General features: G+C 27.9%; 1 protein-coding gene across 1 annotated transcript in view; it reads right to left on the bottom strand.

Moving 5' to 3' along the window:
• Positions 1-11,655, bottom strand: part of LOC135964101 (homeobox protein 5) — a 48,489-nt gene extending 36,834 nt beyond the window's left edge. The window contains exon 1 of the mRNA XM_065516177.1: positions 11,612-11,655. The gene's annotated coding sequence lies outside the window, so the exon portion shown is untranslated. The remainder of the gene's footprint in view (positions 1-11,611) is intronic.
• Between the last annotated feature and the right edge of the window lie 2,801 nt (positions 11,656-14,456).

Genomic DNA, 14,456 nt, shown 5'->3' with positions numbered 1-14,456 from the left:
ACGAACACATACGAAAAAAGCTTTAGAGGTTTTTTTTGGAAACAAATTTACTTAAAATGTTCTAGTTTTTTTATATTTATTTCGTTTAAAATGAATCGTTAAAACATTTATGGAGGATATGTGTACAGAGACTTTGTTTATGTAAATATTTATTGAAATATACAATAAGCTTTATAAATATGTACATAAACAATTAAATAGTTCATGTCTATAATACTCGCAGGCCTTTTCAGCTATACCAGGGGTCATTTCTTGTATTCAGAAATAAATTTAATAAAATTGTAAGAAAAAAAAAGATTCCAGTGTTATTTAAAGTTGAGTATTAGATTGTTACTGCCAGTTTATACTACTTTAGAAGTCTCAATATCATTACAGGAAAGAATAAATGTAAATGGCACTTCCGTTCTATGATATTTATGAGTTTAAACTAATAAGAAACATTTTAAATGTTATACACAGATTGTAATATCTACTAGACCATTTTTTTTATATTCTGGTCATCCAGAATTAAATGCTACAAGCAAGTGTTGTTATATATAATAGTATCATTAAAACCTTACTTTTAGTTGTGTTTACAACTTATTGTTATCTCAAACATAACACAATGCTACACCAAAAATATACAGAGGTTCTCATATAGCAATTCTTACTTATTAGAGTCCTTTCAAAGAGAAAAAACTTTTTCAAAATCGTTTTAAAACGGCTGTGTTACGGTCGTTTAAGTTTCATAAAACGCATTTTTTAAACAAATTTTTATTTTCTTCATGCTCTATGTTGATCGTGAACCCAGTAAAATATTTTTAAATAAAAATCAATTAGAAAATAAATGAGTTTTTTGACTTTTTTCGGTTTTCTTCATCCAAAATAAAAACATAGCAGACAGTATTTGGCTTTAGTTGGGGAACATCCGGAATTTAAACTACCTTAACTTGGCTATTTTCCAACCGATTTTTACAAATCTTTTTCTGTTTAAAAGTTTAAACTCATATTTTTCAAACATAAACAAAACAATTTTCAAATTAGTTTCAAAAGAACATATTTATAATGTTTTGAAATTGCAACTTTAACAATACCGTTATTTCACTGAAAATAAGTGATAGAGAAAATTACAAGTATTTTCGTACTCTATCAATTCCAACAAAATAGAATTGCTACATGAGAACAACTGCATATTTTTTTAATTCACTGTTTTATCACTGTGTATTTATCCGGAAGTTTAAGAACTTACTCTTTAAATAGAACATAAACTTACAAAATCGTTTATATGAATAAATTTGCATTTTAGAAATACAAATTTACTGCACAACTGTGGTACTAATCTTACAATATATAGAGTATATTTGCAATCTGAGAAGTTATTATGATATTTTTTCATAATTGAATTTGTTATTTTTAATTTAACAAAAGCATTTTTATTTTTAAAACATTTAACAAACTTATCTTGAAAAAAATTCCTGAACTTTATCAGTAAATTACTTCTTATCATAATGCAATTATAAAGACAGTGAAATGTGACTATAATAAATTCAAAAGGCAGTATAATGTGAAACAAAAATTACATTTAATTTAACTTTAATAGATTCCAATATATCACCTTACTCACTACCCTATGCATTACCTTGAACCAATGCTAGGTAATTTGTAATTTTTTATGGCAATCCAGTTTTATTTTTCCGATACAGGAAGATATACAATTCACAGAGAACCTGATTTATCCGTACTCTTTAAGTTGTTTAAAAGATTTCGACTATTTTTATTGAGATCGAAATTGACCAAGAAGTTTAAATAGTTACGTCTGAGGCGGTAGGAAAAAAAAGAAGACGAGTAGTATTTTAGAAAATTCCTGTAGAGCAAAGAATACTATTAACACGTATTAACATTATATACCGACAACCATGCTTCATTTAATCGTTATCATCACTAGCTCTAGGCCAAGATCATCTAAAATTGATAAGAAATCATGGATGCTGCGTGGACTTAAATGATACTGGGTATAAGTTTCCAAGACTTATGTCAATTGTTTGAAGAAATTATAAAAAAAAAATTCTATAGCTAAAAGATAACATGTTTCATTATTCCGAGCGAAAAAAAGCTGCAATAAAGAGACCATATTTTGGAGACACAAGGATACCCAGCCGCATTGCAAAATAATTTAAATTTTACACGGAGTTTCATTGGGACAAGACATTGCATACTCGCTTCTACTACCTTCCAAGAAATGCCTCATAGAATGCTTACATATGAACTTCTAGTAAAAGTACTTCAAATTAAAGCCTAATTGAAGGTCTGCTAATGCAAACCTTTTAAGAGGGTCATTTGGAAAAATTTTTTAATGAATTCAGCATATAACCCAAATAATGGAATTTGAAGACGGTTTAATTATTAATATTTTATTACTGTGCCGTAAAGAGTGCAAAATAAATGTTATTATAGAGAGGCAATTTGCAGAATGAATTGCAAAACCAATCATGTTTGAATTTTAAATAACGGTTTGTAAGGCCTTATTTTATAATGCAGTTTTGAATGTGTATGAAATGTTTTAGAAGGAAAAGCAAAATCCCTCTAGAACATCTTCTGCGATACCCATTGCATATTTAAGAATGTGTAATATGTCTTTTAAAAGGCCTACAAAGTGAAGCCCTAGCAATTTTTATTAAATAAATTTTAATGTTGTCTAAAATGAATTTATCCAATTTCTTTCTATATATTAATAATGTTAAAGAGATTCGCTCATATTGGTGTGTTGTGCATCTGAATAGTTGATTTGGTTTGGCTCCTAGTGGCTATGAATGCCGACCACTGGTTTATCGCACTAACATAGAGCGGTCAATTCAAAATGACAAAATAGAGTAGTAAACCGTCATTTCCCTCTACGACAATGTGATATATAATAGTTAGGCTCAAAGACATTACAGAATTGTCAAATCAGATGTTTGTAAACATCGATTTTTTGATGTATAATCAGATCATATGATTCATATGATGCAGAGACCGAAAATAACGGGTTCACTTTCATTTCAATGATAAATTCTCATTCGCAGAAATTTAAAAATATTTTTTTGTGATATATCACTGGGAGAGTGATTTATTCGAGAACATTTTAGGTTTGGGGTTGAGAGAAACAGAAAAGAACCAAAAACAAATAATCTGGATGAGTGATTTATAATTTATTTTTTTCGTAAAGGTCAGCTTGTGACTTTTATTTGCGAACATGAAAAATAAATCGCTTAAATGCATTTGATGCAAATCAACGATTAAACATATAAAATTTATCAAAAGATTAATAACAATTTAAATAAAAATTCTCATTTCTGTTACTCAGACTTCATTACTTCATACTTATCATATTATTTCCATAATTTGTTAAACAATTACTAACAATATGTTATTGTATGTAAATAAAAGAGAAAGTAACAGTTATTAAGAACAAGAACAAACGAATTGTTTATATCACACCAAACCATTAAAAAACAACAAAAACGAATAAAGGCCATACCAAACCATTTAAATAGAAATCATTTATAACTGTTATTTTCAGTGATTTATTTTTATCACAAAAATATTAATCACAATTTGGGTTTTTTGGTATATGGACGAGTTATTTTCGATCTCTGATTAGATGACTAAGAGTAAAGCATCACTATATTCCGATTTTATAAATTTTTGAAAATCTAAATGAAAATTTAGAAAATTAAATATCTATTTAATAAACATCGATTGTTTCGTTATATAGGAAAACTAAAGATCGGTAACACATATTTTAATAAAATTAACGTATTCTTTAAAATAAATTAAAGTATAGAAACACTAGATAAACTCTTTTATGCATAAAGTTTAATATGAATTGAAATAAACATAAATAAATAAAATATTAAAAAAATACAATACATAATTTAATAATAATCTAATAGACTTTACAATACAAAGACTAGACAGAAAAATTAATATATATAACTTCAAAGAAACAGCTTATCTTAAGTTATTTGTGATCAAAACAACCTATGTAAGTTCATTATAACCTGTTTCTACTGTATTATACAAATATATAAACAAAATATATGTATGTATATTTTATTTTTAAATACACAAAACAAACTCATTATTTAATTAATTTTATTAAATTTATAATGTGTTGAAAAAATTTCACCCAATGACTAAAGAAAACTCATGTTTATTTATTAAGAAAAGTAATATAATTTTGTTTTTAAGTCAAATATTTTTACGACTACTAATTTACTTATGCAAGAAAATTTTGAAAAATATAATAGATAAAATAAATATGTATTGAAAAAAATTTACCAGAAATTTATAAAAAAAAACATTTTCATATACTGTATATTTTTCTAGTTCGTGTTGAGGTTTTTTTACCAATAGTATAATTTAAATAATCCAGTATGCAAAGAGTAAGATACTAAGGTAATATTTGTGTAGATTTATAAAAAATAGTATAATTTTTAAGGTATTTTATTTGTGGTGAAGAACACAAATTATCCAAATTATTTTTATTTTTTTTTTGTAAAGTAGAGCAGGAAGAAGTTCGCTTATTATTGTCTATTTAAAGTCGTTTTAACAGACATATACACAATTTTATTTTGCACAAAAAAGGGTTTGTTTTTCACAAAGTACTAAGGGGTTTTTAATAGATTTTTTAAAACATAAATCATATGTCATTTTGTTTAAATATTTATATTATTTGCCAAATTCTTTTTTTCTTTTTATATTTCAATATTTTTAATTGAATTTCTTTAATTGATACATCTAATTAATTTTGTTGTTCTTTTTTTGGTTTCAGAAATTCTTTATTATTTTCAATTAAATGGTAACTGCGTCATTTAAAACACAAAGATACAAATTTCATCTCTTAATTTTTGTTGTTTTATTATCATTATTATAAATTTTTATTATTTTATGAAGTTGTTTTTGTTTAATCACACATAATTATTTTTATTTGTTGTTTATTTTTTCACTGTTACACTCTCAAAAAATATGAAAACAACATTTATTATTCACGGTCAAACAAATTGTTGTTATCTTTAGATTTTGTTTCTTTTTTCTCTCATGAATAAAATAAATTCCATTCCACTAATATTACATTTAACAAACGATTGGAGCGAAAATTGAAATCATATACAATTGTTTAAACAAAACGAAATGTGTAAAAGAAAATTAAAAATTTATTTAAAAGAAAAAATTCACGAAAAACACGCGACTACGTAACGTCTATACATTTTTACAGTCAGACATGCTCAAGGAGACTAAATGTGAAAATAAAAGCCGACGAGGAAAATTCACTTGCTCCCGACGAATACGAATAATAAACCGACAACAACAGCAATAAGTATTACAATAACAAAATACACCAAACACCAACAAAAACCACACTAACTAGTGGATGGCAAAGTAGAAGAAGAAAATGAGGAAGCAACAACAACAATAACATCCAACAATGCAAACAACAAAATGTGATGTTGTTGTTTGATTTTAATAGAGAAAAATATTTAAAAAAAAACACACGAGCACACATACAAATACTTGGACCTGATATTAATGAAACGAACACAAAGTATCTACAGAATACGGGTGCCTCAGCTGTGATGAGCTGGTTTTTTTTTTATTGTAGTGTAACGTATACCAATTGAGCGAGAGGGGTTCCACAATTTGAAAAATAAAAACAAATTATAACAAAACTCCCTGTGAGAGATGTTAAATAAATTTGGTTGGTGGTGGTGCTCTGTTATATTTTACAGTGGTTAAATTTTAAATATGATCATCAAAGAAGATATTTAAAAAAAAAAATATGATCCTAACAAAATGTCAAGAGGGAGATCATGTCTCTTACGGATTTCTAATTAAACTTTTACTTTTTGGAAATCTTGTTCTTCAATTGTAACTACTTTGTCCTAAATGTAAATTTTCGACCGAAAACAAAAAATTATATTCCAGTATAGCTACCTTTTTACATGTCCTTCAGATCACAGAATAGAATTATGACAATATGTGACCTTAGTTTCTAATGATCAGTAAAGCCTTCAAATCAACCTTCTAAGAGAGGACCTACTTCGTTTCAGAATATCAATTCCAAGTTTTATTGTGTCGATGTTTCGCCATAGATTGCTTATATTTAGTGTCAATACTTCATAACCTTATAATTCACCTGTCTTCCCAAATCGTAGCCTCATTATATGTAGTCCCTTATTGGCTATTTTTAGATGAGATGAAAATGTCGGACACACTTTTTACAAATACCACATTTTTGTGACACGATGCTAAATCAGTCCAAAAATAAGTGGAAGCACAATTGTTTGTAAACATTCCTTGATATTTCGGTATTTATAGAGCCATTTGTATCAAATTGGGAAAATGTTTGCTTTTGGGTCGCTCGAGCATCAGCAACATAAAAATATTGACCAGGAAGCTGTGAACATACGTTTTGTCATCCATTATTCAGCAGGTATATTTTTTTTATAAAACTTGACCTCAATTCCCGTGCTCTGTCTTTGGCCTCTAAATTTTTAGCAGCGATCCTTTAACATTTCGTACGAGTACTAAGCTAATCGGACTACTTTCCTACCGGATGTGTTGGGAGCTCTTTTGAAAATGCTTTCTATTTATTGGCTTTAGAAACATCATGTGGATCATTCCATCTACCTGTACCAGGTTTTCTATCAACGGACAAGTTCTCCCGATACTGTTTAATAACATTGGAATCTGTTTGACGGCAGACCTTTGATTGTTTGGCCAACTTTTTGTAGGACCAAGTTGGGTTTTGTTGAAAATATTTAATAATTTTAGTACCCACTTTTTTCTCGCCACTCATTTTAATCTGATTAACCACAAGTGAACATAATTAACATTAAACATAATAATTGACATACTTTTCAAAGGTTAAAAGTTTGATCTCACTCCTTATGTCAATAAAAGTATAGGCATTATTGAATTTTTCAACCGATTAACTAGGAGCTTGGCAAGTCCGGTAAAATAGTACCAACATTAGTATTATTCGAACAACTATACTGGTTTTTAGCTTAATTTAGTATTACAAAATTCCAAGGAATGGAAAAAGTCCGAAAAATTTGGAACCCTACTATAAACATTAGAATATTTACAAATGAATGATTAGTCGATATTTAGGCTTTCGATTGAGAGATGATGAAAATACATCAGTCAGTCACACAGGAAAGTAACACTTTAATATCACGGTCTATTTTATTTACTTTGATCAAACCCGAGAGCTGTTCCAAACTAGTTGAAAATAGTTCCGTTCCTGATGCAGTCATTAATAAACATAAGCATGAATACACAGATTTCAAACTTGGAAAAACCCATATCTGGAAGATATGCTCTCAGTTCCCTTTGACCAGTATAGTCCGCATTTAATTAAATCGTTATCTTTCTATCGGATTCCGCTTAATGTTCAGTCAGTGTCTATTCCTTGAAGTCCTACTTCAATTTAATGACAGACTTTCAAGTATTTCTTAAGGTAGGGTCAGACTACGCAAATTATTTGACACAAGATGTTTCATGTGTTTGATCAAAACTACATCAAATAATTCATGGGTTGATTTTGTGTTCACACTGTACACATTTATTTGCCATATTTGTTTAATCAAACTACACCGAAATAATATCAAACACACAAAGGGGAAAATATATTTGACTTGTGGTCACATTTATGGTAATATTTGTTCTAAATAATTATTAAATAAAGCTGCAAAACAACTTTAATTTCTTTCATCAATAAAAAAGACATTTCTAGAAAGTAAAATATTACCAGATTTTGCTTTACATTTGAAAGAATTATGAAATTTCAGTACTTTTATTTAAGCGTCAAATATTTTATGTTTCTAGTTTGAACAGAAAATATTTTTGCACTGCAAACAAGAAAACAGCTGAATTTGGTCAAACAAATTTATTTGCCAATATGAAAACATTCTTGTAATGTGACCAATGTGTGACCACTAAACAGCAAATATTTTCCTGCATTTTGGGTATTTTTTTATTTGATCTTGCAATTCATTTGCAAGATCAAACAGCGTCAAATAACAGCTGTTGCATCATGTGTTATCGCAAAAGTAGTGTTGCTATATCTTAAATTAAAAATCGCTAAATAATGAAAACAAATCGCGAAAAGAACACAAGCTTGAACAATTTAATAATTTAATTATTAAATGTTTATTTATTAAATTATATTACTATCTCAATTCATAATTGAAATTGAATGGAAATGTAATCATGTTTTATACTTGAAAAATATTTGAAATATTAAATATTTTTCAAACAAAAAACATATGGCTTGAATTTATGTTTCCTTTTTACTGGAGAATGCTATTGAAATAAAGTGTAATACAACTGTAATTCAATTGCTTGACTATAACTCAAGGCTTGAATTACACTTGCTATCAACTTGAATTCCAGTAAAAATGCTTATTGGTTTTTTAATACATATTATTAATCGAACACGACTTTTTCCAAACTTTTTTCATTCAGAATAAGAACATGTTCACAAATATTGTTAAATTTTATGGAAATGTTTACCTTTTTTACATAATTTTTTAATTAATTCCAATTCAATCGCATTATCTAAAAATCTTTAATAAAAATTTTTGTATGATACTAAAATCAGAAAAGGGAAAAATGCTATTAGACATATTCTTCTTCTGCAGTAAACAAAAATTAAACAGATCATACTGTTTAAGAATTATTTTTTAATTACAATCAATTCATACTATTTATGTATGTATGAAAAATTTTCTTTGATTTTAAATTCAATCTGTATAAAATTTCAGTTAATATTCCATATGTACATATGAGCAATTTTAAATTTTGAAAATAGACAAACTCCATGTATAAATAAAAAATAATCAAACATCAGACTATGTTAAACGTATAAAAATATAAATCGCATAAAATTGAAAAATCGCAACATAGACTTCATGTCTTCAATTAGTTTTTCTCCCAGTATGTCATCCTAGGCTGAATGACTTTTATGTGAAGAAGAAGACTTCATTTATTGATGCAATTATTTAGTGAAAATAATTTAAATAACAAATATTCAAGAAATATTGAATATGTATTTATGTTTAAAAAATAAAATAGTGAATTTGTGTCTTTAATTTAGTACGAAAAATATTTAAATAATCTCCTCTTATTTTTCCGCCATGCTGAGCAAATAATTTTCTGTTTTTTTCTATTTGATCAAACAATTATTTTATGAAAGTGTTTGATATAGTGTGACCACACGGCAAATATATTTACTGATTCTTTTTCGCAGCAGTTTGGTCAAACAAAAAGTGAAAAATTAAATTCAATATATGATAAAAAAATTCAATAAATCTCTAATAAAATGATTACTTTACAATTCGAAATAAGTGTTTTAACCTTAAAAATATTTGCAAGATCAAATTATATATTTTTTAGGTATTTATGTAGCTAGTGGTCACACTTTGTTCACATTAAGAAAATATTTTGTTTGCCGACAAATAATTTTGTTTGACTAAAATCATCTGTTTTGTTGTTTGCTCTAAATTTTATTTGTGGTCAGATTCAGGCAATGAAATATTTGACGATAAACGTCAAATATTAGCTGTGTGTGATCGTACCTTTAGTTGTCTTTAAGAATTCGGACAAAACCTCAGCTTTTCAACCTTTTTTCTTTGGCAATAGACATAATTTCAATTGGAAGATATAAAGATTTTGTTTTACTGGTTTCAGAATACATTCTAAAGTTTTACATTGTGCGTAACGCTAATAAACATATCCTATAGACCCTTCTATAAGTAGAGATCAATTTATGGAACGAAATATTTGGTTTTCAAACCGTAAGCTGTAATTTACCCATAGTCTTAGCAAAAAATTAATGATATTATTGAGGTTTGAGTTCTTTATTTCTGCAAAGTTTTCGGGCAAACAATTTCTAAATTGGCTGTTATATAGTTGCGATAAGTGCGTTTGTTTTTTGAAGTAATAGGCGTCCGTTTGCTTTGAAAAAATACTTGAGTCTGCCGAAAGCAGTTTTTAGGCCGAAACCGAACCGAACCTAATAATCGGCCAAGAAATCATTATTCGGACTAATCTAAAACAAGCCGTAACACCCCTTTCACACTATGCAATTTAGTTGCGAAAGTCTCTTTCCCAACAACAAAACAGCATGAACAATTTTCATCTCCTTTACCCGACATTACATCTGGTATCTAAATTAGTCGAATTAGACGAAGTCGATGACATTTTTTGGAACTTTGTGATTGTCATGCTCCTACAAAATTATTTTTATCGAATTGTTTGCCCTACATTTCTTAAGATTAATCGAAATTAATATTTGATGGCGATAGTCGCTTTATACAACGTGTTTTTGAAAGCCAAATATTGCTGAACATTTTAACATATCCAACTAGAATTAAATAATTCCTTCCTCTATTCAAATGACTCTTAATGTAAAACTCTAACGAGAAAAAAGAGAGAAACCGAATCTAATTCAAAACGCTCACACAAACACTTGCATACAATTAAACAACTACAACAAAAACGAAAATATATTATTCTGCGTGTCTAACGATTCATCCATCATTCCCAACAAATAGAAAAGAAACTACAAAAAACTGAAACTGTTAAATATTTCATAGAGGGAGCACTTAACGAGATGAACAGCACGTTCAAAATTTAACCCCAAAAAAATTTTGGAAATTGATAAAAAAAAAAATTTAAACACACATAGATACACGTACACTCACACACTTCAATGTAAAGGCACACAAACATTCATCAAAATATTTTAAAGAAGGGTGTAAAAGCACAAAGAGCTAAATATTTAAACGAAAAGAAAAGATAACACAATTTACTCGCACTGAGAAAGCAGAGCAAAACAAATGAAAAACTATAAATGTTAATGATAACATAATGTTAAGTAACATTTTACTAATGTTGATAACATTAATTTACAAATATGCCTGTTAATGTGATGTTATAATCATTATTAAAATGTGTATCGTAAGTGGAAGATAATATTACTTTTATAATCAAGAAATTAATACAATTTCTTAACATTTTTTATGGTATTGTATATTGTTGTCATGTGTTTTTTGCAGTGATAACAATTTATAACAATATCTACATCAATTTCATGTATGAAAAAAAATTTTATAAAATCATAACAATAAATAGAATGAGAAAATAATTATGACTGTTTTGTTTTGTTTGATTTGTTTGTTATCAGTTCATTTTAGCACTGCAAATACAAATGTAAACAAACTACAAATTGACAATGCTAAAGTTAATTCAGCAAATTATTTATATTTTTAATAAGAAATTATTGAAATAAAAAAATAATAGCAGTTTTTGTGTTACTGCTCATATTACTAAACTATATGTAACAAATATATTTTTTGATTTTGCTGTTTTTTATATAAAATGACTCATTTAAATGTCATGGTTAGTTAAAAGGGGTGGCAAATGGTAGTTAAGAAGGAAAACTCTGGGCATGAATAATTCAAAGTGTCATATTGCACTTTTACTTTCTAGGATTTATAAATGAGTCATAGACAACGCGTATTAAGGAGATGTGTTAGTAATTTTATATTGGCTATAGTGCATACAAAAAGTTAGGCCACAAACTTACATAATTACTGTTGAGTTTCCTTTGAGATAGCAGTTAAAGGGGTAGATATAATTGCAGATAACTCACCTAAAAAGAAATGAAATATAAGAAATTAATTAATATGAAATTTAAAAACATTTTAATAATTTTAAATTAAATACTAAGGTTTAGGTAGATTAACTTGATAGATATGTTTTATATGAGTTTTTAATATAAAGCTGCAAAAAACTTGAATCAATGTAACTTTATCCGGAACTAAATATTAACATAACATTTCAAAAGAGTTAAACAAACCACACTCACTTGGTTTGTTCGAAGGAGTTTATAAAACCAAAAAAAAAATAAAAATATTATCTATCCTCGTTAAGATTATATTTACATGCGTTTATCTAGAGCAGTGGTCGGCCCTCATAGACCCAAGGGTCCGAACATAATCGGTTAATTACCGGTTGATCATATTACAGCATACTAAAATTAAAAACTATCAAATAACAAACAAAAACCACAATCAATAGCAATCAAATTCAGGTTCTATCATCTCTTTATATCGACCACTGAGCTGGAGTTTCATGTTCGCTTTTAATCGAAAGCAGACCTAACAGAAAATAGGTCGATCCTGATGATTCATTCAGGATCAAGGATTTTTTAACTGCAAAAATACGGTTTTCTAAAGACATATTTTCAAGTTTTGAAACAAGTAATAGTAGCTGAGAAAAATAACGTTTCCAATCAAATCATACGGTCAAAAAAAATCAGATAATATCATTTTTCGGTTAATAAAATGAAAGAGACAAACTTTTATTTGTTTGACTGTTGTTAGAATAAATTCTAAATTTTCTCATCAGCCTTATCAGAGCGACAGTTTTGTACTAGATTAAAAATATCATGTAACCTGTTTATTTAAAAAATGTTAATAAAAAAGAAACCACTAAACCTACAGTTTTGATTTTTTTTTTATTGGATTGAAATTATTATTACAACTTACAAAAAAAAATAATATTTTTATAGTTCTAATCAATAGTGATGAATTTATGAAACTTTTCCTGAAATCCTTCCATTATGGTTTTTATAGTGCTTTCTGTCACTTTGTTCGACCAGGTAGTCATTTCCGTTTAAAATCTACCACACTTTAGGACACCTTTTTTGTGCTCTTTAATTATCTTTTAACAAGAGCCCAATATCTCTTAGCTGGCTTTAGCTCCAAGCAGTTTGGAGGATTTGCCTCTCTTGGTACAAATACCACATTATGATTCTTGTCCCACTTTAGAACCTGCTTACCATAGTGGACACATTAAGAAGTCTTATGAATGGAAGCATCCACTTTTGTAAACATTCCTTAATGTAAATTTTGGTATTTATAGAGCCCTTTGTAACAAATGTTTGGCTTATTTTGCCGCAACTGTATATTACTTGTCACACCAAGAACTTTTTTGGAAAATTTTCTGCTTTTGGGTCCTAAACTTTTCTACAATATTCTCTCGGGCATCAGCAACATACAAATAATGACCATGAAGCTGCGAAAAATTTCCAGAACATACGTTTCCATTATACAGCAGGTGTATTTTTGTATAAAATTTTAATTCAATTTCCGTGGTCTGAGTTTGGCCTCCTGTCAGAAACTTTTTGAGCCTTGTATGTTTTAAAATCAGCATTGGCTTTAACTTTTCCTACCAAATAATCCGAGTACTGAGCTAACCGGACTGCTTTCCTACCGGATGTGTTGGGAGCTATTTTGAAAATGCTTTCTATTTATTGGCTTTAGAAACATCATGTGGACCATTCCTTCTACATGAACCAGGTTTTCTATCAACGGAAAAGTTGTCCCGACACTGTTTAAAAACATTGGAATCAGTTTGAGTTTTGTTGTAAATATTTAACAACAAATGAACATAATTGACATTAAACATAATAACTGAAATACTTTTCAAAGGATTAAATGTATTATACCTCCACATGTACCTTTATTTAAAACGTTTTTTCTCTGCCATTAATTTCCAGTTGAAAAGATGCATCATTTAAAGCAGCGAGATAGAATTCTACATACTACATTTCTTGGTGCAAATCACCACAGGTATTTCATCTTAGCATTTTGCATATTTTCGTTACCACCAACTAATTTATCGAAAAACCATATTGGAAAACAAAAAATTGGTTTTATTTTTTAAATTTATATTCAATTTTCCGTACGTTCGTCTTAAAACTCGCATTAGAATTTACTAACAATTATTTTCAAACTAAATTGACAAATAATTTTAAATTAAATAAAAAAATTTTGGTAAATTTTGAATAGTATATGCTAAAGAACGTATGTATATTATTTACTTTGCTGGATGTGTTAATATTTAATATTCATAATACAATCTTCGTTAAGAAATTAATAAAAAAAATAAGTTATACTACTGAATATTCCCCCTAAAAGTATGCTTTAACTTTCTAATATCATGCAGATTCAATTGAAACTCATTTAAATGCAGAGAAAACAATGTAATTAAAACATTCCTTAAATTTTTCATTTTCTTATTCGACTTTTACAGAAATATATCTTCAATATGCATAAGTAAATAAATTCAATAGGTATTGAATAAATTTTAGCTTCATTATCATCCTATTGGTTGTAACTCTCAATTACAGTCAGTAAATCACAAAGTCGCACAGAGTCCATACATACAGCTGTGGTCAAAATAATAGCGCCACGATATTAATATTGATACAAAGGAATATTATGTAAAAACTGTTAAATGGATTCAGAGCCAAAAACTGCTCATTTTTTGAGGCCAAGAACGAATATAGCCAACATCGGTTTCTCTGTTCCAAAGTTAAACGCATCCCAGAGAGAGCGTTCTGCATCGATCGAAACAAATAGTAG

The sequence above is a fragment of the Calliphora vicina genome, chromosome 1 (assembly GCF_958450345.1).
Source record: "Calliphora vicina chromosome 1, idCalVici1.1, whole genome shotgun sequence".
NCBI lineage: Eukaryota > Metazoa > Arthropoda > Insecta > Diptera > Calliphoridae > Calliphora > Calliphora vicina.
Note: the sequence above shows the minus strand (reverse complement) of the source record. Positions and strands in the feature narration are given on the sequence as shown.